The sequence below is a fragment of the Coregonus clupeaformis genome, chromosome 19, assembly GCF_020615455.1.
Source record: "Coregonus clupeaformis isolate EN_2021a chromosome 19, ASM2061545v1, whole genome shotgun sequence".
NCBI lineage: Eukaryota > Metazoa > Chordata > Actinopteri > Salmoniformes > Salmonidae > Coregonus > Coregonus clupeaformis.
In genome coordinates, this window is record NC_059210.1 from 38,201,266 (window position 1) to 38,226,380 (window position 25,115).

Genomic DNA, 25,115 nt, shown 5'->3' on the forward strand with positions numbered 1-25,115 from the left:
TTTCAGAGCGACTGGGAACTCTGAAAAATACGAAGTCAAATCATGACGTCAGTGATCTTCAGGTCGGAAAGTCGGAGCTCTAGAAAGAGGCCTGAGTTCCCGAGATGTAATTTCTAGTTTGATGACAGTTCAAATTGATTTTTCCCAGTCGGAGCTAGTTTTTTTCCGACCTCCCAGTTGTTTTGAATGGGGCATTAGTCTCAGCGGAGGGACGGACCAGACAGAGGGGGCACTGTCTTCCACCTGATGGCGAAACTCGAGTCGCACCGCATCTGCCTCATGCACAAATTAATGTTGTTCTTATTACCAGAGAAATTAAAACAGACATTTATTTATACAAGCCTAAAACAATGCCCCATTCAAAAAAACGAGCTCCGACTGGGAAAAATCGATTTGAACGGTCATCCAACTAGAAATTACAACTCGGGAACTCAGGCCTCTTTCTAGAGCTCTGACTTTCCGACCTGAAGATCACTGACGTCATGATTTGACCTCGTATTTTTCCGAGTTCCCAGTCGTTTTGAACGCGGCATTATGCCTTGTTCAAAACAACTCGGAACTCGGAAATCTCCGACTTCCGACTTCAGTGCGTTCAAGACAAATGGGAACTCAGAAAAAATTTAATCCGACTAGGAAAAATCGGTTTGAATGGTCATCCAACTTGGAATTACAAGTCGGAAACTCTGGCATCTTTCTTTAATTGCAAAAGGGTTTTCTAATGATCAATTAGCCTTTTAAAATGATAAACTTGGATTAGCAAACTCAACATGCCATTGGAACACAGGACTGATGGTTGCTGATAATGGGCCTCTGTACGCCTATGTAGATATTCCATTAAAAATCAGCCGTTTCCAGCTACAATAGCCATTTACAACATTAACAATGTCTACACTGTATTTCTGATCAATTTTATGTTATTTTAATGGACAAAAAAATGCTTTTCTTTCGAAAACAAGGACATTTCTAAGTAACCCCAAACTTTTGAACGGTAGTGTATATGTAAATATATATATATATATATATATATATATATATATATATACATATATATACATATATATATTTGCGGGGAAAAAAACAAATAGGGGATTTGAAGTGATGCAGACAATTACATTGATGGGAGTTACAATCTATCTGCAATATTAAAGCTGATCTACCCCCTAAAAAAATATATATATATATATATATACAGTGGGGAAAAAAAGTATTTAGTCAGCCACCAATTGTGCAAGTTCTCCCACTTAAAAAAGATGAGAGAGGCCTGTAATTTTCATCATAGGTACATGTCAACGATGACAGACAAAATGAGAAAAAAAAAATCCAGAAAATCACATTGTAGGATTTTTTTATGAATTTATTTGCAAATTATGGTGGAAAATAAGTATTTGGTCACCTACAAACAAGCAAGATTTCTGGCTCTCACAGACCTGTAACTTCTTCTTTAAGAGGCTCCTCTGTCCTCCACTCGTTACCTGCATTAATGGCACCTGTTTGAACTTGTTATCAGTATAAAAGACACCTGTCCACAACCTCAAACAGTCACACTCCAAACTCCACTATGGCCAAGACCAAAGAGCTGTCAAAGGACACCAGAAACAAAATTGTAGACCTGCACCAGGCTGGGGGAAGACTGAATCTGCAATAGGTAAGCAGCTTGGTTTGAAGAAATCAACTGTGGGAGCAATTATTAGGAAATGGAAGACATACAAGACCACTGATAATCTCCCTTGATCTGGGGCTCCACGCAAGATCTCACCCCGTGGGGTCAAAATGATCACAAGAACGGTGAGCAAAAATCCCAGAACCACACGGGGGGACCTAGTGAATGACCTGCAGAGAGCTGGGACCAAAGTAACAAAGCCTACCATCAGTAACACACTACGCCGCCAGGGACTCAAATCCTGCAGTGCCAGACGTGTCCCCCTGCTTAAGCCAGTACATGTCCAGGCCCGTCTGAAGTTTGCTAGAGTGCATTTGGATGATCCAGAAGAGGATTGGGAGAATGTCATATGGTCAGATGAAACCAAAATATAACTTTTTGGTAAAAACTCAACTCGTCGTGTTTGGAGGACAAAGAATGCTGAGTTGCATCCAAAGAACACCATACCTACTGTGAAGCATGGGGGTGGAAACATCATGCTTTGGGGCTGTTTTTCTGCAAAGAGACCAGGACGACTGATCCGTGTAAAGGAAAGAATGAATGGGGCCATGTATCGTGAGATTTTGAGTGAAAACCTCCTTCCATCAGCAAGGGCATTGAAGATGAAACGTGGCTGGGTCTTTCAGCATGACAATGATCCCAAACACACCGCCCGGGCAACGAAGGAGTGGCTTCGTAAGAAGCATTTCAAGGTCCTGGAGTGGCCTAGCCAGTCTCCAGATCTCAACCCCATAGAAAATCTTTGGAGGGAGTTGAAAGTCCGTGTTGCCCAGCGACAGCCCCAAAACATCACTGCTCTAGAGGAGATCTGCATGGAGGAATGGGCCAAAATACCAGCAACAGTGTGTGAAAACCTTGTGAAGACTTACAGAAGACGTTTAACCTGTGTCATTGCCAACAAAGGGTATATAACAAAGTATTGAGAAACTTTTGTTATTGACCAAATACTTATTTTCCACCATAAATTGCAAATAAATTCATAAAAAATCCTACAATGTGATTTTCTGGATTTTTTTTTCTCATTTTGTCTGTCATAGTTGACGTGTACCTATGATGAAAATTACAGGCCTCTCTCATCTTTTTAAGTGGGAGAACTTGCACAATTGGTGGCTGACTAAATACTTTTTTCCCCCACTGTGTATATATATATATATATATATATATATATATATATATATATATTTATATATTGTGACGTCACGAGAGGCTACACAGCTTTCAGCGGGATTGCTCAAGTAGTGCAAGGAGACAAGGTTCAAACAAAACAAGGATTTTATTATAGGTCTTGGGAAATTAACGAAAATATAACAAAATTCTGTTCTCTTGTGGCTCTTTAAGGGTTAACAGTTCAGGGATGTCTCTTCCACATCCAAAATCATAATTCTCACTCGCTCAGATAACTTTTCCCCAGCCTTACTGTAGTCCACGTTGCAGCTAGTGGCCAACCCAGCAAAAAAGTCCTTCCAAATGTCTCTCACGTATTTCCACAGGTGCATATATCCAAAGGTGAGTATTTCCCAAAGGTAAGTATCTCCAAATCCTTATATTCCTCATGGAAGTGGACGTGCAGCACTCTTGTCCTCCAGAGAGCCCAGGTTGGAGACTGTCTCTTCCCTTCCCCAAACCTTCAGCTCATCAGCTCCTCATTTGTTTCAGCTGCGTGGGAAGATTGGCCATAGAGGGGTGGAGTTCCCCGACCATACCAGCAGATGGAGCCATAGCTGTCTGGGTTTGCAGCCACCTCAGGGGGATGTAACGTCCCTCCAGGACACAGCCTCTCGTGACATCACACACCCCCTCCTCGGGACCGACGTCCTCGTCGGGTAAAGGCAGCGAAGAAGGCATCACGCCGGGAGAGGGCGTCCGCATTGCCGTGGTGCTTGCCAGACTGCTCTCTCTTCAACTCCTCCAACTCTAGGACCAGGGACTCAGCCTCCTGTTGTCTCTCCTTGAGTTTCTTACTGAACGCATCAGCCTTGGTTTTAGCAGAGTTTAGCTTCTGTTGAGCAGCTTTCAGTTCCTTCTCTCTCTCTGCCTCCGCATTCTTCATCTTGTTCTCCAACACCTTGTACTTCTCCTCTGCCTTCTTCTGGACCTCCTTACTACTGCGCAGGGTCTCCTCCCACTCCTCGATGGTCCTGCGCAGCCTCTCCAGCTCCTCCTGTTGCTTATGGAAGGAGCTCTGTTGAGTTTAGCCTGGAGGATATCTAACTCTTCTGTCTTCATGTCTAACTGTTGCTTTAACAAACGATACCTCTCAGCGGTCCCCTTCAGACCAGACAGTTCTTTGTCCAGATTCTGTAGCTCCGTCTCTGTGTCGGTCTGGGCACCTGCCCTCCCTATCAGAGCCCGGGCGGGAGTGAGTAATTCGGAGGATTGCACCGGAGCCTTCCCAGGATGAGTCTTGCCTCTCCGTTTCCGAGGTACTCGGGTTATCCTCCCTGAGACTCTCTCCAGAGTGGGTAAAAGGCTGGGCAGTCTCGTCCAATTAGGACAGGGACGGGGAGGGAATCAACCACCCCCGCCGTCGTGTGTATGGTTCCCCGTGTGCTGGTCATTGTAAGTTCAGTAATGGGGTATTCTCTGGTGTCCCCATGGACACAGGAAACTGGGAGGACTTTCCCCGGGGTCAGACACGTTGGGCCCACCAAATCCTTACGCACCAGGGTGGCCCGGCTACCAGAATCCAGTAAGGCCTCCACATCATGGTGATTCACCGTTACCGGGCAGGTGGGGGTCGATCTGGGCCGCCATCTACGACTCCCAAGAGCGAGGCAAAAGCGGTGTGTGGGTGCTGAGCTGGAGGACTCCGCAGTGGGCATAGGTTCCTCGGCTGGTTTCCCACACTGCCAGGAGATATGTCCCATCTCCCCACACCGGTAACACTGTCGAGTTTCCCCCCTCCTGGTGTACTCTTCTTGGACCCGCCTGGTTTCTGGCTCCCCCTGGAGCCGGGATAAGTCCTGACGTGGCTGGGTTCGAGACCTTGGGGTCCTTTGGACGGGTTCTTCCCATTTGTGGTGGGGCCGCCTCCTGGGGTCTTTTCGGGAAGCATTCAGCATCTCCGCTGTGGCCTGGTACTTTTCCACAGCTTCCACGGTCAGATCAGCCGTGGTCAAGGCCTGTTGACTGATGAACCGTTTTGCCTCATAAGGCAGGGCGCGTAGGTAACGATCCACCACAACGGCCTCCACCACCGCCGCTGCTGTATTCCTCTGCGGATCCAGCCATTTCCATGCGATTCGGACAAGTTCATGCATCTGCGCCCGAGGAGGTTGGTCTGGTTGGAAGGTCCAGCCGTGAAAGCGCTGGGCCATACCAAACTTTGTGAGTCCATATCTGCTGAGGATCTCAGACTTCAGGGCATCATAGTCAGTAACCTGGTCAGGGCCCAGGTCCCGGACAGCATTCAGCGATTCCCCGGTTAGAAAGGGGGCTAACAGACCAACCCACTGTTGCTTGGGCCAGGCTTCCCTAGTGGCCGTGGCCTCAAATGCATGCAGGTATGCCTCAATGTCATCGGTAGCTCCCATCTTAGATATAAAGTCACTTGCCTTTATTGGGCGGGTATTTTGGACCACCCTCTGTCTCTGCAACTGCAATTCCTCTGCCTTCAGAAGGTTGGCTTTCTTTTGCTCCTCCAAGAGAGCCACGTTTACTTGCATCTGGGCTTGCTGGCCAGCAACAAGGGCTTTCAATATGTCCTCCATTTCAGTCGGCGGGGAGCCTACGGCCAACTTGGAAAACTGGGTGATCAAACCTTCGGTATCCTCCTCTGACATGCACTATTAACGCTTGAGTTTGCCTGTATTCTCCACCATCTGTGATGTCACGAGAGGCTACACAGCTTTCAGCGGGATTGCTCAAGTAGTGCAAGGAGACAAGGTTCAAACAAAACAAGGATTTTATTATAGGTCTTGGGAAATTAACGAAAATATAACAAAATTCTGTTCTCTTGTGGCTCTTTAAGGGTTAACAGTTCAGGGATGTCTCTTCCACATCCAAAATCATAATTCTCACTCGCTCAGATAACTTTTCCCCAGCCTTACTGTAGTCCACGTTGCAGCTAGTGGCCAACCCAGCAAAAAGTCCTTCCAAATGTCTCTCACGTATTTCCACAGGTGCATATATCCAAAGGTGAGTATTTCCCAAAGGTAAGTATCTCCAAATCCTTATATTCCTCATGGAAGTGGACGTGCAGCACTCTTGTTCTCCAGAGAGCCCAGGTTGGAGACTGTCTCTTCCCTTCCCCAACCTTCAGCTCATCAGCTCCTCATTTGTTTCAGCTGCGTGGGAAGATTGGCCATAGAGGGGTGGAGTTCCCGACCATACCAGCAGATGGAGCCATAGCTGTCTGGGTTTGCAGCCACCTCAGGGGGATGTAACGTCCCTCCAGGACACAGCCTCTCGTGACATCACAATATATATATACAAAATAAAAAACAGACATGACAGCTGCTAATAATAATAAAAACTCAGGGCTATTGATACACTTGACTACTCATTCATTGCAGCAGGAGTGGAAGTAGGGAGAAGCACGTTTTATGTTGTCACTTGACAGTGCTGAATAAAAACTTTGCCATGAACTCACTCACAAAAACAGCAGCTCTTTGCTGTATTCTTTGACAGTCTCTTTCTGGTCATGGTTTTAAATGTTCTGAAATCTCATGCAGGCTAGTATCAAACTTTGCGTTTGCTGGGGTCATCGAAGCTGTAGCATCGGTGATTTGAGCTATCCCATTGGCCAGCGCAGTAGGCAAACTCGATTTATCCACAGCTCTCCAGGTCCGTCTGGCAGGCAGAGTTTGTATTTTCAGACAAATGAAATGGTACAAAATGGTAACACTTTGCCTACCCGGTGTACCTACCGCCAACAGCGCAACACCAATAATAAAACAAAGGAGCGCAAGCCTTTATCGTTGGCTATTCTACAGAATGTTTTGCTGATCGACTAGGAATGCCTGGAAGATCGACCAGTTGATCGTAATCGACTGGTTGGTGACCACTGTCTTAGATTCATTCTGACTATTTTGAGGAAGTGAATACTGGCCTAGGGGTCTCAATATGGACAAACAGTACTACTGCCGCTTTTTTCAAAATGTTCAAGTGAAGGCCTTTTAAGGGAGTATGCAAGCACACTCATTTGATTCACCTAGCCTACTAAGCACCAGCCGAACCGAAGCCAGCCGAACCGAAGCCAGCCGAAACCGAAGCATGCTGATGCCTGTATTCCGCCCACTCCATTCACTGCAATGCAATACACGGTATATGGTAGAATTATTGGCTTGTAGAGAGAACTTTTCTACCCGTCTCAGCTAAAACGAGGTGGGAAATAGTCGGTAGAGTCTCTACTAACCAAATATGGTTAGTTTTGGAGGGGGACTGTGTCACACGGCCTGCTGCTGGCTTTTCACTCCGCCTCCTCTATAGCGCCCAATGTAATACACTGTTATAGACTGCATGGGATACATATTGGCTCGTAGAGAGAACTTTTCTACCTGTCTCAGCTAAAGTGGGGTGGGAAATACTCAGTATTTGTATTTATTAAGGATCATCATTAGCTGCTGCCAAGTCAGCAGCTACACTTCCTGGGGTCCAGCAACATTAAGGCAGTTATATACAATAAAACATATTACATGACATTACATTTCATAACACTTTTCACAACACATTAAGTGTAGGCCACTACTCTACTACCGCATATCTACAACACAAAATCCATGTATACTTGTGTGTAGAGTGCGTGTTAAATCAAATCAATTTTTATTGGTCACACACATATTTAGCAGATGTTATTGCGGGTGTAGCGAAATTCTTGTGTTCCTAGCTCCAACAGTGCAGTAGTGTCTAACAATTCACAACAATATACACAAATCTCATAGCAAAAGAGTGGAATTAAGAAATATATAAATATTAGGACGAGCAATGTCGGAGTGGCATTGACTAGAATACAGTATATACATATGAAATGAGTAAAACCGTATATAAACATTATTAAAGTGACCAGTGTTCCATTATTAAAGTGACCAGTGATTCCATGTCTATGAACAGTACATAGGGCAGCAGCCTCTAAGGTGCAGGGTTGAGTAACCGGGTGGTAGCCGGCTAGTGACCTTCCTGTGACATCGGGTGCTCTAGGTGTCCTGAAAGGCAGGCAGTGTGCCCCTGGTGATGCGTTGGGCAGACCGCATCACCCTCTGGAGAGCCCTGCGATTGTGGGAGGTGCAGTTGCCGTACCAGGCGGTGATACAGCCTGACAGCATGAGTATGTGTGTGTCTGTGCCCGTGTCTCTTCACAGTCCCAGCTGTTCCATAAGGTGTATTATGTTTTATGTTTTTGTATTTTATCCCCTTTTTCTCCCCAATTTTGATCTCGTCTCATCTCTGCAACTCCCCAACGTCCTCGGGAGGCGAAGGTCGAGTCATGCGTCCTCCGAAACATGACCTGCCATACCGCGCTTCTTAACACCTGCCCGCTTAACCCAGAAGCCAACCGCACCAATGTGTCGGAGGAAACACCGTTCAACTAACGACTGAGGTCAGCCTGCAGGCACCTGGACCACCACAAGGAGCCCCTAGAGCACGATGAGCCAAGTAAAGCCCCCCGGCCTAACCCAGACGACGTTGGGCCAATTGTGCGCCACCCTATGGGACTCCCGATCACGTCCGGTTGTGATACAGCCTGGGATCGAACCCGGGTCTGTAGTGACGCCTCTAGCACTGCGATGCAGTGCCTTAGACTGCTGCGCCACTCGGGAGGCCCCATAAGGTGTATTTTTATCAGTTTTTTAAATCTGATTCTACTGCTTGCATCAGTTACCTGATGTGGAATAGAGTTCCATGTAGCCTTGGCTCTTTGTAGTACTGTGCGCCTCCCATAGTCTGTTCTGGACTTGGGGATTGTGAAGAGACCTCTGGTGGCATGTCTTGTGGGGTATGCATGGGTGTCCGAGCTGTGTGCTAATAGTTTAAATAGACAGCTCAGTGCATTCAACATGTCAATACTTCTTACAAAAACAAGTAGTGATGAAATCAATCTCTCCTCTACTTTGAACCATGAGAGATTGACATACATATTATTAATGTTAGCTCTCCGTGTACATTTAAGGGCCAGCCGTGCTGCCCTGTTCTGTCACCTCAACTTGCTCAATTTCAACATTATTCATTACAATATTTAGTTGAGGTTTAGGGTTTAGTGAATGATTTGTCCCAAATACAATGCTTTTAGTTTTTGAAATATTTAGGACTAATTTATTTCTTGCCACCCATTCTGAAACTGACTGCAGCTCTTTGTTAAGTGTTGCAGTCATTTCACTCGCTGTAGTATCTGACGTGTATAGTGTTGAGTCATCCGCATACAGTGAGGGGAAAAAAGTATTTGATCCCCTGTTGATTTTGTACGTTTGCCCACTGACAAAGACATGATCAGTCTATAATTTTAATGGTAGGTTTATTTGAACAGTGAGAGACAGAATAACAACAAAAAAATCCAGAAAAACACATGTAAAAAATTTTATAAATTGATTTGCATTTTAATGAGGGAAATAAGTATTTGACCCCTCTGTAAAACATGATTTAGTACTTGGTGGCAAAACCCTTGTTGGCAATCACAGAGGTCAGACGTTTCTTGTAGTTGGCCACCAGGTTTGCACACATCTCAGGAGGGATTTTGTCCCACTCCTCTTTGCAGATCTTCTCCAAGTCATTAAGGTTTCGAGCCTGACGTTTGGCAACTCGAACCTTCAGCTCCCTCCACAGATTTTCTATGGGATTAAGGTCTGGAGACTGGCTAGGCCACTCCAGGACCTTAATGTGCTTCTTCTTGAGCCACTCCTTTGTTGCCTTGGCCGTGTGTTTTGGGTCATTGTCATGCTGGAATACCCATCCACGACCCATTTTCAATGCCCTGGCTGAGGGAAGGAGGTTCTCACCCAAGATTTGACGGTACATGGCGCCGTCCATCGTCCCTTTGATGCGGTGAAGTTGTCTTTTCCCCTAAGCAGAAAAACACCCCCAAAGCATAATGTTTCCACCTCCATGTTTGACGGTGGGGATGGTGTTCTTGGGGTCAAAGGCAGCATTCCTCCTCCTCCAAACACGGCGAGTTGAGTTGATGCCAATGAGCTCCATTTTGGTCTCATCTGACCACAACACTTTCACCCAGTTCTCCTCTGAATCATTCAGATGTTCATTGGCAAACTTCAGACGGGCTTTCTTGAGCAGGGGGACCTTGCGGGCGCTGCAGGATTTCAGTCCTTCTCGGCGTAGTGTGTTACCAATTGTTTTCTTGGTGACTATGGTCCCAGCTGCCTTGAGATCATTGACAAGATCCTCCCGTGTAGTTCTGGGCTGATTCCTCACCGTTCTCATGATCATTGCAACTCCACGAGGTAAGATCTTGCATGGAGCCCCAGGCCGAGGGAGATTGACAGTTATTTTGTGTTTCTTCCATTTGCGAATAATCGCACCAACTGTCACCTTCTCACCAAGCTGCTTGGCGATGGTCTTGTAGCCCATTCCAGCCTTGTGTAGGTCTACAATCTTGTCCCTGACATCATTGGAGAGCTCTTTGGTCTTGGCCATGGTGGAGAGTTTGGAATCTGATTGATTGATTGCTTCTGTGGACAGGTGTCTTTTATACAGGTAACAAGCTGAGATTAGGAGCACTCCCTTTAAGAGTGTGCTCCTAATCTCAGCTCGTTACCTGTATAAAAGACACCTGGGAGCCAGAAATCTTTCTCATTGAGAGGGGGTCAAATACTTATTTCCCTCATTAAAATGCAAATCAATTTATAACATTTTTTACATGCGTTTTTCTGTCTCTCACTGTTCAAATAAACCTACCATTAAAATTATAGACTGATCATTTCTTTGTCAGTGGGCAAACTTACAAAATCAGCAGGGGATCAAATACTTTTTTCCCTCACTGTATATATATATATATATATATATATATATATATATATATATATATATATATATATATATTTAAAAATATCTATTCAAATATCTTGCATATCTTATTTTCCATCATTATCAATTAATATGCATAATAATGTTGGCAGTTCATGCGTAGGATTTTAACCTATAACCCGTATTGCCATTGTATTACATTACATTTTTGACAAGCAATTATTATTTTAGCAAACAATTATTGTGGTTCATCCTATATTCTCCCTAACATCCTTACCCCCTTGCAACAGATGTGGGATAAACACACACACACATACTCGAACACACTCAACCTCTTTCCTCCACAATCAACCATAAAATGAGATGCTCAACGGTTGTTATATCCCAGAGCCCAACTCAAGAAAGGACCTGATTTACGAATGCATATACGAATGCATATACAGTTACAGCTGTTTGAGAAAGCATGCAAGATTGAGCAAAAATTGACAACAATGTGAGATTTGATTAATCTATTTAATCTATGTCAAGTCCTAGGTGATGGAGATCAGATCCACCCTCTTCACCTGAGACACAAACACTCTGGTCCCCCGTTGTAACCATTTTTCCCAAGCATCTCTGTGCAGTCAGACCTTTGATTATTTTGTGCCACCTGGGCCACAATGATAAGCCCCCTCTCTGATTGTCCGAGTGTGACCCCTTCCCCATGGGTTACTGCAGCCAGTGTTGCCAGCACTGCCACTAACTGGGTGGGGGTACCCCTCATTAGCAGCTTTGAGAATTTCCTTGTATATTATGCTCTCCCATCAGGGGGCTCTGGCTTTGTAGGACCAACCCTGCCAGGCAGGCTCAGAATCTTGAGGGGGCGGTGCTGCTCAAGTAGGTCTCTGACCCCATTTATTTTTCTGTTTTGGCTGCATATAGTCAACTCACAGCAGGTCCATAAAACAGACAGGGACTTCTCTTTGGTGTATGGGTCGCTCAGGTGGGTGTCTAGGATATAGGGTTGGGAATCGTTCCATCATGATAGGACAATAAGAAAATATATTAGATGTATACTATATTTTAAAATATATATCCCTCATCTGCACAAAATTGAAAGCTCTCTCTCACAACCCCTGCTCACAGACACACGTTGGTTCTGGGATATGCAACCATTTCCTTTCTCACTTACTTAACGCCACACTTATTCAAACACAAAAACGCACACCACACCTTCCATCACAATTCATCCACACATACCCACGTACTGTGCCTTCTATAATATGTCTTCTGTTTGCTATGTTTTTATCTCCACTATGTTGATTGAGTACTTGAGTTCTAATTTAGTTGTATTTGAAGATGTATTGTTTTGCTTGTTATCTTTTCTTGTAATACCGTCTTTTCCCTTTATAAAATACTATAGCTACTATAAATGTGCTTTATTATTACAATCCCTACCATGGCTAGTATTGGGTGTTATATTATTCAACTCCTCTAATAGAACTTTCAGAATAGCCATGTAGTCTTTGTGTCGCGGAACATTTGGTTGTCAATATACAGTTTATCTACAACAAGAGCAACATGCTTCTCTTTTAATCTATTTTCCTTGAAGATTGGGTACAGAATTTTGCGCCATTCTGCAATCTCCCTCGGGAAATGATCATTCATGCCTATTTTTGTGCCAGCAAGTCTTTTACCTCGGCTTTTAACCATTACTTTATCCTTAAAAAAAGCACATTTGCAACGATTGGACGCTCATATCTTTGTCTGAAACAGTGTACACGTTCGAGTTGGATTTTGTCGACAGCCTCGAGTGGAATTTGAAGCGCTGTAAGAAAGAATTCCTTCACTATTTTTTCTGTAATATCTCCCTCTTTTTCCTGGATACCCGTAAGTACTAGATTTTCTCTCATCGATCTAGTTTGTATGTCTAGTAAGGCTTCTCTCAGAAAGTTGTTCTCCTTTTTAAGTTCCTTAACGTCCCTTTTTGTTTTTTTGTATCGCTCTCCATTATCGCAGCTTTTCCGTCACTCATTTCAAGACTCTCCTTCAACTATTTTACATCATTACTGACCAACTCTAGTATGCCCAGTTTGTCATTTATCGACTTCAACAAATCGCTTTCCACACTTACCAGTCCCAGTGGTGAAAAGCATAAATCATCTGTATCAGTCGAGGAGTCACGTTTTCTCTTGGAGATTGATTCTCCTCGTTTATCTTCCGTCATTGATATGATGTTTTTATGGTATAATGATGTCATGCCATAGTGTTGTGAGGACAGAGGAAGAGTTAAGAGATGAGTGGTTTGGGGCCATGAAGTCTACATTCCATTATGTCAAGGTAGATTAGTGATGTTTAGGATAGCATGAGTGATGTTTAGGATACTGACTTGGGGTAAAAAGTGATGAACATCAGAGACAGGGAGTGCCCATGGAGACTTGCCAGATGTATGCCAGCAGAAGGGTAATAAAGGCTATATAAGGTAGAGTGTCTTCTTTGTTATGTAGTTCAACTGACGAAGGGCAAAGCCATGTCCGTTTGTTAGATGAACCCACGAGCTCGTGATTCAATAAATACTTGGTATGAAATCTCCACAGAATGTCTAAGTATATCCTTGCATCCTTGATTCTTTGATACCCTAGAAACTCATCATAACAGATTGGCGTCTAAACGAACAGGATGCAGTTCACAGCTCAACTAACAGGTAAGCAGACTTTCATTTTTTGAATTATGTCAAAATCTGCTTATCTGTGGTAAAGCTGAACTGTAACGAACTTTAAAATTCAATATTTTAAAGGGGGACGATGAGTGGTGTTGAATTATGTAAAGATGTGCAAGGAGGAATATTAAATTGCAAAATGACATGATGCTATGATTCAAAACAAGGTGCGTTAACAGCAATTAGCATAAATTGGTAAAGAGAGACTCTGATGTGTTGTATCATCATGGGAGTAAGTTAGGTTATGAAGCTCTGATGTGTTGTATCATCATGGAATAATTCATGAAATAAGTATTCTGATGTGTTGTATCATCATGGAATAATTCATGCGAGGTTCGTGTCCTCAACATGACGAGATTATGGAGTGTACTACATTATAAAATAGAATCAAAGGTTACAGGCCTTAGTGCAGAGTTGTGAGGTTTGAGGCCCCAACAGAGCATGAATTCTTTATTGTGATGTTTAATTCATAATGGTTTCAAAAAACATTAGAACCAAAAATGACATTTAAAGGTGAACTACATTATCAGAAGAGGATTTGATGCAAGTATTTAAATTACTAACATTGAATGTTACTAACATTGTATGGGTGATAATGAATATCCTCAGGAGAGTATTTATAAGGGGTAAATAGAGCTTGATGTTATTGTAGAAAGTAGTGGAAGAGTCTGTGTTTTCTGGGACAGGAACAGGAGTGTCCTTGGAAATTAAAGTCTGTTTTTTTGGTTCCGCTGAGAGAATGAAGGAGAGGCTGATTTGGGTTGAATGAGGATTGTTAAACTAACTGAAGTATTCTTGGATGTGATTATTTTTAATTATTATTAATTAATTAATTAATTATCTAGAAGTTTCTAACGGTCTATATGGAGTTTGTGACAAATGTGAAAATATGATCAATTTTACGTATGGGTAGGTGATTATTAGAGATTTCATAAAATAATAATTGGAATAATAATAAATATTAACTTGTTCACCCAAACGTAGACGTACGTCGTGGGTGAAGAAAGTAATTAATATGGGTTTTCTAAGTTTATACCGTTGTTGGATCATGTGATGGTGGAATAAATTGACCATAAATAATGTTGTTTTAGACGTAATGTATAATATAGTACAAAGCCAATAGAGGGTTCAATTGAAATTATTATCATGGTAGAGCTAACGTAGTAAAGTGATGGAACTTCATTTTATATCAGAGGGTAAGATGAGAAATCATTGTAAGGGCGCTATTTGTGGAATGTATTTATCATTTCAAGGCATGGAGTAACAATCTGCACTTATGAGTGTAAATTCCACTGCTGATGTGTTGATTGAATGGGTACGACGGAGTATTTGGTTTGGTGATGTTGAATGTATGATTTGAAGCGTGTGTGGTTTAAATAGCAGGACTCTTGTAGCTCGGTTGGTGGAGAATGGTGCTTGCAACGCCAGGGTTGCATGTTCGATTCACAAGGGGGCCTAGCAGTGGCGGCTCCTGAAAAAATTCTCAGGAGGGGCAATTTTTCTGATGATTTAGGTGACCTACACACATTTAAAAAAATATATGTCCAGCAACAACATGAAGACAGGGGCAGCATATAAGTCAATACCAGAAGCATTTATTGACTGATCTCAAAAGTGTTGGCTTACCAGGGTTGGTGGAGCCCTCAGTTTCATCTTTGCCTCGCAAAGCTAACTCAAACACTCCGCAAAACTTCACACACTGGATTAGCCGGCTGAGGATGTGGCGGTTCTTGCTAATGTCGTAGTAAATATATTTGTTATAGTGAATATGGAATATGATATGTTGAGTAAAATGTTGTGCTAAGATCTATTTAGGTCAGGAGCTGGTTATAAGTTCTGTTCCTATCCAATAACAATGGACAAAAGGGTCCTATCTTGTCAGCCTTGTCAGCAGGTGGCCAAGGACAACACCCACGCCATAGGCCTCTCAGTTCTTCCAACTCACGAGTTCTTGCTCTGAGGACACACACACACACAAACACACACACACAATCATCACTGTTAAACACACACACACACACACACATCATCACTGTTAAACACACACACACACACACAAAAATCCCCTCTCTTAGGCTGAACATTTGAAGACAGAGAACCCGACTCAGAGCCAATGCAACAGTGACAGTAGCCTGCAGGGGACCTCGCCCAACTCATCAGGACCAATCAGAAGATCAGAACTACTAGATTGAACCTACTTCATTTATTGCATAAAATGTCTGCACACAATGTTTCGGGGCTCTCTTCAGATAATAATAATAATAATAATAATAATAATAATATGCCATTTAGCAGACGCTTTTATCCAAAGCGACTTACAGTCATGCGTGCATACATTTTTGTGTATGGGTGGTCCCGGGGATCGAACCCACTACCTTGGCGTTACAAGCACCATGCTCTACCAGCTGAGCTACAGAAAGTGGATACTCATGGATGCGCATTGCAATTGTAAAATGTCAACACAATTGGAGACACCACGTCATTTTTGGAGACATGTTATTGACAGTAAACTATTGTAGATGCGACTGCTAACTAACTAAAACATTTTAGCTGGCTAGCTAATCATCTTAGCTAAATGTGGGGCAAACAATTCAGTTATTTACCGTTAATTTGAGGGATTGGGGTGAAAGAAATCGAGTTACATAGTGATACTTTACGATATACTGTATTGACAATATCGCAATATTTTAGCGCTAGTTGGCTGTACCTGCACCAAAACACCATTATTGTTCCTTCATAGCTTGTTCTCAATCTTTTCACATTGGGAGCCAATTTGTTTTCAGCACTTTTATTTCCATGACTGATCAAAACTCGTTCTCATGGCTTTCTGATCCCTCTGCAACAGACATATGGTGCGCAATAAAATCACAGTATCGAATCGCAATACGTATAGAATCATGAGACTCGCAATGCTGATGCATATATCTTATCGTGAGGTTCCTGGCAATTCCCAGCCCAAGTTCATTTGCCACAACAAATCTCTTCGCTAGCAAACGCGATGTCTTCTCCAAACGGCAATGTGTCTCCAGCAATGTTTACTTTTTTGACGTTCTATGGCATCTCCACTTTCCAAGCATATATGACCACATGTAATATTTTGGTAAGTGATGCAAATAGTGAACTATGTAGGGCCAGGATGTAAAATATATGTAGCTGCAGCAATTTCTCTTATCTGATATGGTAAGTAATGGGGCTTAATTTATAGCTCCCTAAGAGTTTGACGAACGGGTCCGTGAACGCGATTCCAGATATATTTACCTCTGAATAAACTGCCTTTATTACACCATATCCACATCCAGTAAACTTGTGATTATCAACACTAACCTCATCGTTGTGGCGGCGGACAGCTAGCCTGTATCCCTCGTCATCCAGTTGAGTGAGTGAGTGGCAATGTCTTTTTTCGTTCGTACCAATTTTTGGAAAATCCTCGGGTGTAGGACTTTCCGCCTTTAGTAGAAACCTGTTGAATTATAAAATTTGGTCTGGGAGGTCCTAATTGTTTCGTTGCCAATTTATCTTCATTTGTTCGCCGACAAAAAGGAACTTCTTTCAAACAATCCACTCTTTTCAAAGTTACGTTCATGGTTACGTAACGTATGACGAAAGCGCGTAAGTGCAAGCCCACAGACACCCATTGAGATTGTATTGAAGGCTCTGAAATTTGAAAAAAATAGATTTTACATGGGAGTCTATGACAGAAGTTCTGGGCGATTTTCAATCTGACTGAAATCGCCCCAAAAGGGGGTGGAGCCATTTGAAGCACGACTTTAGCCTGATTCGACATTTAGTGGCAGTGTGGCACTGTGGCAGATCAGACGTATAGATTACAACACTGATAACTACTGTTGCCGTGATATAATTGATTAGAAAAAAAATCCCTTCCTTTTCCCGTTTGGCAGTGCGTCGCCCATATCGCCCTATTGAACAGGCCGTCCCTGGGGCCTAGTATAACTATAAAAAATGTATGAGTTCACTAATTGTGGGTCACTCGGGATAGGAGCGTCAGCTAAATGACTAAAATGTAAAAATGTTAACGGGTATGGAGAGAAGAGTGCGTGGTAGTCATTTTTTGGGGCATTGAATAAGCTTTTGCTAGATTAAACGAGTGAGAATGGTGGAATATGTCTATAAATAAATTGAATTGTGATAAATGGATGATTTCAATATATGACGGTAAACTACAGCAAGTGTTTGGTGTTACTTGTAGCTTACTTAGAAAGGATAGTTGATTAGATCTCATTCATTCTGATAATGGCGGAGTGATGGTTACATTGCGTGGTTATGATTTTAGCTGATTACAAGAGAAATAGGATATAGTTTACGACGTATGGAGGAGTGAATGTCTTATATGGTAATAGATCAACTGAACCAAACATGACGTTACTACGGCAATTTAGGATGGTTAATGTTGTTAAGTTCGTTTTTAAACCCTATGATAGAGGTAAATGCAGAACGCTGTTTGAAAGTGTGTTTTATTAGGTCTGCTAGTAAAAATGGAAGAATTTCCATTTTTGTCTGCGGGTGTTAACCATTGGGGCTTGCTGAAACGTGAGAGCGCTGTAAGGGACATTATGGGTTACGTTAGGTGTACAAGGATCGCGTATTTTGTAGGAACTCATTGGGGGTTGAATATTATCCGCAGGAAATGGCTAGCTAGTTAGCGGTGAGAGCTAGGGCTAGGTTTTCATTGGGTGACGTCACTTGCTCTATGAACTGGAAGTAGTTGCTTTGCAAGAATCGCGGATTTTGTATGGTGGGTCGATGGTGAATGTTGTCGATATGTGTAGAGGGTCCCTGGTTCGAGCCCAGGAAGGGACAGAAAGCAAATCTTTTACATTGATGCTATTGATGTGAATTACTGGTTTCATTGATAACATTATAGGAAAGATGTTGTCCTACCAATCAATGTCGGATAGGATAACATAGTAATTAAAGTTGCATAGGTTTGAATTTGATGTTTTATTGGTTTTGACTATACATTTAAAATAATTTATCATCTGTTGAGGTACCGTTATGTGGAAAGTTAGCGGTAGAGTATGATAGGTATTGTAGAGGGTTTACAAAGGAAGTAAGTTCATTGGATGATGAGACATGTTGAAAGGTTGAATTTAATTGGTTGAAGACAAGGAAAGTAGGTTAATTGGGAGATGAGAAATGTTGAATTGGATGGTTTGAGTAGAGTGGTATTAAAATAATGCTTTCTAGTTAGGTGAATGAAAATATGTTTATAAGTAGTAGTGGTTTGTGGAGACGATTTACTAATGAAGAACATGTCTAGATAGTTGAATATGGAACGTTATTTGATCATTGGTAATTATTATTATTACATTATATCGTTTGTTTAAACAACAGTGAGTTATGACGACGGTTCATTACTTCTGATAACGATAATCTGTTTATAGTACGTTGAACGATGGGAGATAGTTGTTGCTGTTGGCCTGATGGATTAAGTAGACATCTTTTTGTGGGTTTTGGATTATGAAACAATATGTTTATATTTAAAAACATCAATGCAACAGTTTGCGATGATTAAATTACTACTAGAAAGGGGTTATAGGTTTATGGTGGAAGGTGTAGTTAACTTAATAAACTTGTTATTATCTAGTGTCTTCTAAGTGGGAGTTTTTTTTCTCCAGGATTGATGGAAGTCTCCTATAATATTATGTTAGGGGTAAAGTAGGACACAACGTATCAAACAATTTTAAATCAATGCTGGGGATAAGATATCTAGTCTTACTTAAGAGGAGTACGTGATTGTATTGGATAATGTATGGACTTTTACATTTAGAGGGAAGTTAGGAACAATAAAAGGGGAAACTGATATTTCCTAGGTTGTTGATACAGTAAACGATAATGGTTTATTTGATATGGGATCACAGGGAGCAGAGTTAAGGGTTCAATACTCATTGTGGAATTTGAAGAGGATATCATCTGAAGAGTAATCGATTAAACATCATCATGGTAAACTCAGAGGAATTTTGAGTGGTTTTAATTTTGTGAAAGGTCTTACATAATCTTTTTATGGAGTAGTTATGAGGAGTGAGATTGATACAAATGGTTATTGATGAGATAGGACTGTGGATATATGTATCATGTTTTGTGTGTAATTCATTTCTTTGGATTGTTGATTATATGTTAACGACATGTATACTTTCTATTCCAGGAGAAAGGGCATTTCTTTATCTCATTGGAATATTGCCCAGGGCTAGGGTGGAACTAGTTAGTAAAATTAAGTAGTCTTATTTTTAGGTTGTAATAGGGAGCTACCAAATTAAATAAGGCCTGGCCATGTTTGTTTTATTAGTTTTCCAAATGGGTTTTTCAAATAAACACACAACACACCTAGGATGATGTTATAAAAGGTTGTTATTTTTGTGTAAGGGGGTTTTCAACAGGTCAATGGTGATAAGTCTTAAAGGAGCACACACAGTGAATTTTATGAAGTTTTTATTTTGACTGAGTTTTGGGTATACATGATTTCTTATGAGAGTAAATGTCATGAGGATTTTATGTACACTTGGGGTACATAACATTTATTAGATGTTTTGAATGTTGGTAGTGATTAGTATACTATTTGATAGAACAATTCGTTGAATGATTTCAATGACCTCTGAACTCTGTTCTGACTTACTGGTGTGATCTGATCATCCACACTAGTAATCCTAGAAACAAGGGCTGAGAAATTTAAGATAGTTCATTTTACTGAGTTGAGGGTAACTTATTAAAACGGACTATTGTGAAGTGCTTTATAATTTGATTTTAATATACATGATTTGGGCTATATAATAAAATGACTAGAGAGAGGGAGCTATCCTGAATGAGGGATACCTGTTAATAGTTAATTATACTAAATCATAGAATACTTTTTATGGGATAGAAGTAAATTGAGGTATTATCAAAGGTTGTCTTTTTAATTAAATTTTTATTATGATTTAATAAACAATGTTGGTGTTTTGTTTTTGAAAGCATGAATCATGTTGTGACTCATGTGTTCAAAAAAGGGGGTAGTAATGATGGTATGAGGATTTATTGGTATATTTGCATATTGCATTAAGAATATGAGCAGTAGTAAGTAATGTGTTATGGGTTAGATTAAATGTTTTAGGGGAAAATTAACTTGTGGTATAAGGCAGAATTTAGAGGAGGCCTTTCTATGACATTCGTGACTATAACAAGCTGCAAGATTGTGCACTTCCTAATCTAAAAGGCTTATCAGGAATGATAAGAAGAAAGGTTGAAGTAGCATGCTGTGTCTCAACTAACAATGTTATGTAGACTTTCTTTCGAAAAGGTGAAGGCTTCTCTGACAGACCTACCAGGAGAATCTGAAATTTTTTTGCAACTTGGAGACTATGTGGTGGTAAAGGATTAATGAAGTCATTGATGGACAACACCCAAGTGGGAAGGTTAGTAATAGGTGTTGAGGGCTACCTTGTACTCCTGAGTGGCGCAGTGATCTAAGGCACTGCATCGCAGTGCTAACTGTGCCACTAGAGATCCTGGTTCGAATCCAGGCTCTGTCGCAGCCGGCCGCGACCGGGAGACTCATGGGCGGCGCACAATTGGCCCAGCGTCGTCCAGGGTAGGGGAGGGAATGGCCGGCAGGGATGTAGCTCAGTTGATAGAGGATGGCGTTTGCAACGCCAGGGTTGTGGGTTTGTTTCCCACGGGGGGCCAGTATAAAAAAATATGTATTCACTAACTGTAAGTCGCTCTGGATAAGAGCGTCTGCTAAATGACTAAAAATGTAAAAAAAATGTACCTTGATGGAGGGGCAAGTAAGAGAGAGAGATTCCTAGATCTATATGTAACATTGTAGGACTTTTCTAACGCAAAGGAGGAAGATGGCACCGCTTCGGCGGAACATTGTTTTGTTTTTGGAAGCAGGGAATATTGGTACGCTGATAGGAGGACACAATCCACAGAGAGATGGTGATAAATGGAGGAGGACTCTGCATGATCATAGAACTAGTGAAGGAAGAAGGTTCATTCATCATCACACAGTCTACACCAAAGGAGGTATGGATAGAGGGGAGATTGAACAGGTATCATGTCAACCAATGCAACGGATTGCTACAATGAAATTGACGATTAGAGATGAGGATACTGTTGATGACAATTATCAGGTGATGGAGGACGATGTTTGAGGAATGATACTGATGAGATGTGGGTTATGGCTGAGTACCTCAGTGGAGGAACAGAGCTATAGACCTCCAATAATTTCAAGATTTTCAGGAATCAACTGGTTGTCATTACATTAGGTTATATGTATTTAAAGGGTTTATATAATAGAAATTGGGATGTATATTGGGAATTGGTATTAGGAATAATTGTTAAAGCATAATAATTTGTCATATGATGAATGTTTGTATGGATTTATTGGTTTAGGAATTAAATCAATTAAATTGTTGTGTTTTTTGTCTTCTAGTGAGGTAAATACAGAGGGTATCTTGATGCATAATACGGGATAATTTGGCATAGAATGGTGTGTACCTATAAATAAGTCAAAGTAACAAACTATGAACCGGCTGAAGATGAATATCAGAGGCGTTGAAGACGTTTTTGTAAAACACCATTTCTACATGCAACTGGTCTACAACAAACAATCAAAGATATAAAAGGATTTTCTCATGTTTTTATATCGAAGGATTGGGAAAGGAGTCCACCATTGAGTGAGAATGGAGAAAGATCTGTTCAAATGCAACATTTCTCATGTTGTTGGTATAATGGTTGGCAAATGGACATGACATTGAAGTTGTGGAGTTGGTGGTGAATTGAATGGGACATTGTAGTTGTGACATTGTAATGGGAAAGTCATTTTGAAATATGAAGCTGTCTGAAGAACATAATGAAGAGACGCCAGAAGATTTAAGTGCTGGGTGGAATAAAGGGGTTGCTTGTTGATAATAAAATTGGAATTATCTAAATTTGATAAGTTGGGTAGTAGGTATATACACTGCTAAATTGATAGTATTGGTAATGCATTGAGATAATGATCTGTATTTATTTTCAGGAGGAGGAAAGTCATAATTGAAGTGTGAATGTTTATAATGTATGATAATATAAGTATACATTCGGAAAGTTGTAATGGGTGATTAAGTTGAGGGTTTTAATTTTCAGTGATAAGGATAAAGTGAATAACAATTGGTATTTTAAATTTGGTTGAGTTAAGTAATTGGTTGGTTATAATTTATAAGATTAATGAGTAATTTAAGTGAATTATTGGTATGTATTAGTATAATTATTTTCAAAATGAAGCATAGTGATTGTTCAATTGAGAAATGTTTTCTATAGATATTAGGGGTTAAAACAGTGATACATTAAGGTAATGTCTTAGGATGCATTTATATGATTTATTTTGAATAGACATTGTTGACTCATACTGTTGTAATGGAAGTTGAGGTGAGGATTGTGGATGAAATAATGAAGATGTTGATTAATTTGGTTAAAGTATTAACATATTAGTAATGATATAGATTTGAAGTATTGGATGATATTGATATGGATGTTTAGAGTGGTAAATATCTATGTTGATAGGAAAGTACTTAATTGGGTATTATCATGGGGTTATGATATTTTCATATGATCTGAATTTGGTTGGATTATTAAAGCAGGAATAGTTTAGGGATGTAATGATTTAACAGGGAGTGATAATAGAGTGTTATAATGTGTATGTCATATTAGGAATAATAGGAGGACAAAGTCGGAGTTGAATATTGTTTATTTTAACAATCATGGGTTTTTAAGAATTGGGTCTGAGATGTTAATCATTAGAATGGGTAATTGATAATCACAGGGCATTGGATGCTATTGTATTAAGATGAGGATGAAATGGTCATTTGAATGCTGTTGAAGTTTTTTCAAAGTGGATGGCAAGCATTCTAGGTCCTCTAGTGGCCATAGTAATTATTGTAGCCATAGTTATGGGGTGTTGTTTTCAAAATTTTCGGGGATTGATTTTAAGATCTGTACAAACGATTATTAACATGCCTGTGATTACAGTTACATTTACATTTTAGTCATTTAGCAGACGCTCTTATCCAGAGCGACTTACAGTTAGTAGAGATGTGTCAGTTAATGTTAATGCAAGGAGGGAAAGGAATCATTATTCTTTGTCATCTTGTTCCAGTTCAGATTCCATTGATAATGTTGATTGAGGACAAGTAATGTTAAATTGGAATTGTATGCCATGGAATTAAGGGTTACAGGAAGAAGATGGATATCTCAGTCGATCAGATAGATCCCCCAGGTGACCAGTGATAAGCTTGGGGGTCCTCTGACTGCGCGTGGAGGAAGAAGCTCAGCTGTGGTCCTCTGTAGCTCAGCTGGTAGAGCACGGCGCTTGTAACGCCAAGGTAGTGGGTTCGATCCCCGGGACCACCCATACACCAAAAAAAATTATGCACGCATGACTGTAAGTCGCTTTGGATAAAAGCGTCTGCTAAATGGCATATTATTATTATAATTATTATAAGAAGACGGATGTTTTTGTTATTTTTATATTAATGTGTATAGATTATAATATTCATGTAACTTAGTAATGGTTATGTATAATTGTTGTGTATTGTTGATGTCATTATGGTAACAATTTATTTATATGTATGTTTTTTAAATTGCGTGTATAAGAAAAAGGGATAATTTTAAAAGGGGGGATAATAATCTATGTGGGATTTTTCCTTATAGTGTATATATAAAAAATAAGGTTTTGACTACATAGATTATTAGCATGAATATATAGTAGTTAATTATGTGCTTATCTTTTACTCAGACTGAGTTTATAGAGGTTTGAGAGGTTTGATATCACATAAGATAGATGACTGAGAATGTATACCTTTGTTGATTAAATATATGGAGAATCGAGTTGGATTCAGGTATGAAAGGTGGAAGGAATCAATTCTCAATTATCTAGCATAGTTTAGGATCTAGTCAGAGATGTGTGTACTACTGATGGGAGAATATTGTATTTTTATATAAAGTTATATGTGAATTGTTGGGGTTAAGTCATGTCACTTACCACAAAAAAAAAAAAAAAAGAGTGGATTGATATGATGTTTTTATGGTATAATGATGTCATGCCATAGTGTTGTGAGGACAGAGGAAGAGTTAAGAGATGAGTGGTTTGGGGCCATGAAGTCTACATTCCATGATGTCAAGGTAGATTAGTGATGTTTAGGATAGCATGAGTGATGTTTAGGATACTGATTTGGGGTAAAAAGTGATGAACATCAAAGACAGGGAGTGCCCATGGAGACTTGCCAGATGTATGCCAGCAGAAGGGTAATAAAGGCTATATAAGGTAGAGTGTCTTCTTTGTTATGTAGTTCAACTGACGAAGGGCAAAGCCATGTCCGTTTGTTAGATGAACCCACGAGCTCGTGATTCAATAAATACTTGGTATGAAATCTCCACAGAATGTCTAAGTATATCCTTGCATCCTGGATTCTTTGATACCCTAGAAACTCATCATAACAGTCATGTTTGGGTGTTGCATGTTGTAATATTTGTCGATACATTTCTCTAGTCTTATCATTTGTTTTGTGTTATTATCTAGATTGAATGTTATTACCCTCAAATATATGAAACGTTAATATTTAGTCTAACTTACTGATATTGAATATTATGTTTTTATGTTGAGGTGATTTGTACCGTGTATTCAATACGCCATCTTGTATACCTGCCCTCGAGTCTTCTTGGGTATGATGCTAAAAGCTTGGCATACCTGTATTCAGGGAGTTTCTTCCATTCCTCTCTGCAGATGCTCTCAAGCTCTGTCAGGTTGGATAGGGAGCGTTGCTACAGAGCTATTTTCAGGTCTCTCCAGAGATGTTAGATCGGGTTCAAGTC